Source organism: Rhodamnia argentea, chromosome 2 (genome assembly GCF_020921035.1).
Source record: "Rhodamnia argentea isolate NSW1041297 chromosome 2, ASM2092103v1, whole genome shotgun sequence".
Classification (NCBI taxonomy): Eukaryota; Viridiplantae; Streptophyta; class Magnoliopsida; order Myrtales; family Myrtaceae; genus Rhodamnia; species Rhodamnia argentea.
Genome location: NC_063151.1, coordinates 18,375,705 through 18,380,207, shown reverse-complemented (window position 1 = coordinate 18,380,207; position 4,503 = coordinate 18,375,705). Strand labels below are relative to the sequence as shown.

Genomic DNA, 4,503 nt, shown 5'->3' with positions numbered 1-4,503 from the left:
CTATTTAATGAGATCGTGAAAGATGCGACGTGTCATTCCGTGCACGCAACTCACACCTGTGTTGAAGTGGAAGTAGAAAATACTTTCCTGAAAAGCCGATATACATTAACTTAAAAAGCATTATTTCCTGTATTTCTTTAAATTCTGCATTATGCTTATTGTAGATTTGTTTTTTACAATGATTTTTACCTTAATCCTCTTTGGAGATAAATTTCCTCTGGTCCTCCACCTACAGTGTTTCCCTTGGTTCCACATGAGAACTATCTCAACCAACGACAGTAGCTGACCCATTCAATGCATTGTTAAAAGCCGGCAACGGAACGAACTAGAATAGATCAGCAATGTTTCGTGAATGGCTTTGACTTAGTCTAATGTGATTCGGCTCAGTCTAATGTGCTTAGGGAAAAATGTTACTGTGACGGATGCCATACGTCATTTTGTGTGTATCGAGCGACTCACAGCTGTGTTGAAGAGGAAGTAGAAAATGCTTTCCTAAAAAACCAGTGTACATAAACTAAAGAAGCATTATTTCTTAGATTTCTTTAATTATGAATTAGTTTTGTTTTCTACAATGATTTTTATCTTAATTTTCTTTGGATTTATTTCCTCGGGTTCTCCACATGCAGTGTTGTCCTTGGTTCCATATGAGAACTATCTCAATCGACGACAGTAGCCGACCCATTCAATGCATTTTTAAAAGCCAACAACAGAACGAACTAGAATAGATCAGCAATGTTACATGAATAGCTTTGACTTAGTCTAGTATGTGAATCGGCTTTTCCAACGTGCCTAGGGAAAAATGCAGAAGTTTTTCTTAAATCGTCGATGGAAGATAAGATAGTACAAGAACCACAATTGAAACTTTGTAAAAGTACAGGAACCATAAACATAAATTCGGTTGTTTACTATTAGTGTCCGAGATACATGTTGTTCTCCGGTGCTCTTCGTCAGTGAATTTCGCTAAGATTTTGACAGAATTGGCGAAAGATGTCCTTAAGTCGTAATTGGAAAGTAGGGTGAGGGTTCAAAGTTGTCACGAGACATAATAGAGGGACCAACATCAAACATCTGTAAAACAAAGGGCACCTCAAATGTAACTATTCCTGGTTCTAATTTCTATGAAATGATACACAAGAATCAAAATTAGAAAAATGATGAACTTCAATCACGCATCGCACAGGTTTCATACTAGAATAGGAAAAAAAGGGTAATAACACCATAAGTACCCCAACTTTTGTTTGTTCTATAAATAAATACTTAACACTTCTTTATCGTTCAATCAAGTATCTCAACTTTACAAATTTAGGTCTAAATGAGGCAGCTGTTAAACAAATTGTTCAATTGCGTAATTTTACTGACATGACTCACTTAATTAGCAAAAGTTAAGCCTAATTGGTTACGTGCGGCTCGCTTGCTAAGCAAAATTATACCATCTTCATTTTGGTGTTGACTAATGAGGAGAGCGAAAAAAGTATTGACTCGGACAATCTTGCTAGTGAAATATATCTTTTAGTTGAAGGGGTATCAATTCAAGAGGCCATATCATATGCCAACGAGACGATTAATGCTTACTCACTGGTGGTGTTAGTGCAAATTTAGAAATTTTTCGGTCCACGATTATTACGTAGATCTTATTTTGACCCCGATTTGAAGAGTTGAGTTACTTGATCGAAATAAAAAAGAAAGGTTTGATACTCGATTTAAAGTGGACAAAATTTTGGGCACTTATGTTGTCAATACCCTAAAATGAAAGCCGGAGATTTTAAGTAAACATGCTCAAGACAAGGATGGGCATGATTGCCAGTTCAGTAATCTGAATATGCTAGTATGAAATAGCAACAATGGGGCTTGATACAACATGATGGTGTTGATCGAACCATTTAAGGTAACCATAAGTCACTCTCGGAGCACTCTCATCGACTTCTATAGTCAGGCCAAAACTATGCTTCTCATTCTTGTTAGTGAAAGTGAGATTGCTAGGCTGTATTGTGACTTTCATTTCCTTTGGACTCATGACAATCGCTTGGTAAACAGATGAATCATCTCCCACATTTGTCACCACCCTTTTGAAGCTCTTAACTTTGGTTGAGCCGGTGTTGTGTGAAAATACGGCTATGAAAGAAGGGTAGTTCAGGTTGCCGTCGCTTCGGCTACAATTCCACTGGCCTCCCCTGATGACCGCGCTCATCTGCTTCTCTGTATATCCTAAGCTGCAAAGAAATTCGATATAATCTTGCAAGTTCAGGTCATATATAAGTCCGGGGTCCACCGCTTTATTAGGATCGATATGGCCCGCTCCGAAATCTAAAGGTGTGGCAGCATGTTTCCACTGTTGATCTTTCAAGGTCGTCCGGGTGTTATCCATGGTGTATGCTGTGGTCATCATTGCCGATTTGATGGCTTCTGGGCTCCAATCTTTGTGCACGGCCTTTAACAAAGAGGCGACCCCGGCAGTATGCGGTGCTGCCATGGACGTGCCGGAGTAAAGCGCGTAATCTGTCACTAGATCTTATGGGCCGACTTCCATAAAAGGCCTGTTTGGGGCAACTGCTGCTAGTATATCCACTCCGGGAGCAAGAATATCCGGTTTCAAGATGCTTGGACTGATCGGATTCGGCCCTCTCAAAGAGAAATAAGCAACTTGAGGCGCTGGGGTTGTGCCCAATTTGGTCTGCAAGAACCTCATACTCACAGTTGCATTGTTCTGTCTTCTCGGGTAGTCCCTTATTGTAGTTCCGGAAGAAGTCGGTATGACCACAACGGGGATGGAGTAGTCTTCAGGATCCAAATTTAACCCGTCGCTCAAGAGAATTGCCGCATATGCTCCTTTTTTATCAAGTTCTTCGACCTGACTGTACAAATCCACCGTATTGTTGTTGTCGCACAAAACTACCTTCCCAGCAATTTCTTTTGGTTCGAGCGCTGACAAGCGGCATTTCGCTTTAGCGGGGTTATCCTTGCCGTAATAAACTTGTGCATCAGTGATGTAGATGCTCTCGGGGAAGTATGACGCGCCCTCTATAGTTACCCCGTTTCCTAGGGTTGAAGTCGCAACGAAGCTTCGATCCATAGTTCCTGCTCCTACTGTCATGATCCAGGGTGCTCCGTTGTACGTGGAGTTGTAGACCCCATCATTTCCAGCTGCGCAGACGAAGACGATACCTTTTTCAATTGCCGACAAAGATGCTATGGCAATCACATCGTTGAAGTACGGTGCGAGCAAAATGCCAATAGACAATGACATGACATCTACTCCGTCAGCAATTGCTTGATCCATTCTGGCAAGCACATCACTCGATGCGGACTGGAACGTTTCAGTAGCCCATACTACGGTGTCGAGGATTCCAATGATGACACCTTCTCCGTATGAGCTGGTGGGCCACAGTCCAGAGCTGTGCTTTAGGCCGAGGAACTTCGTGCTGTGGGTCGTGAGCAGCTTGCCGAAGGACTCTTTCAGCGTCGCTCGATGAGCAGGAGACTTTTCAATCTGGGCTACCTCAGACAGCGTGAGCCTGGCGCTAAAACCGGTATGACATGATTGTATGAATAGAGAAACTTGTCCTCGCCATCGCTGAGAGGTGGCGATGACGAGTCCCCGGTAGCACGGTGCCATGCCTCGTGGGTTAAAAAAGATGCGGGTTTCTGTGAACGGTCCATGTGGATGATGTATGTCTGGCGTTCTTCTGATTCGGACATCACAAAGCCGGTCACAGTAAACAATAGAAGTAGCCGTAAAAACGTGCTTCGGGAAGCTGAACTAGACGGATTTGTTGCCTTGCTAGTCATGTCTAATGAAGGGGGGCTAAAAGAAAGTGTTTGAGAGGTTAGCTACTTGCACACAAATGAATGTGAATGAGATTATATATGGAAAGATTTTCCCCTCATACTCTGTCTCTTTCTTTGGTTGCTTCTGTCCAGAGGGAAGTAAAGAACCGGAAGTTTCAATGCTCTTGAAAAGTGTTAAAATATGACCCATTTTTGGAAAGTCCTTGATTACTACATGCTTAGGAATGAAGGATACTTAATGAAGAAGGGAAAGAGTAGTTGCCAATCTGTCCAAGTCGGCAACAAGGAAGCTACAAGAAGGAACAAGAAGCTGCAGTCAATATTTTCAAGTCAAAAGCTTAACCAAGAAGAGTCAAAGGCATGTATATCTTGTCTTTGAATTTCTAGGCGGTGGACCATCTATAAATATGCTTCTTTGTCATTTTCGTAAAATAAGTTTAAAAAAAAAAAAAAAAACTATGAGAGAGCTCCTCCATTGTCACGTGTACTACTCAATTGCTCTATAAAATCATCTATACCTTGTGCCTTTGTTGTTCCCTTGCCACTCTTTCATCATAAATCCTAGACACATTTGCACACATGCTTCCGTAAAGTCCAACAGTGGTATTAGAGCCTAGTTCATGACAGTTAATTTTGAGTATTTGCTCTAACCAACCTTTGCAAAAATCCCCACTAAAACTTCCAATACCAAAACTATGGTCAACGCTACCACATCCT

General features: G+C 41.7%; 1 pseudogene; it reads right to left on the bottom strand.

Annotated features, from left to right (window-relative positions):
* Window positions 1-1,822: 1,822 nt before the first annotated feature.
* Window positions 1,823-3,769, bottom strand: LOC115747898 (annotated as a pseudogene).
* Between the last annotated feature and the right edge of the window lie 734 nt (window positions 3,770-4,503).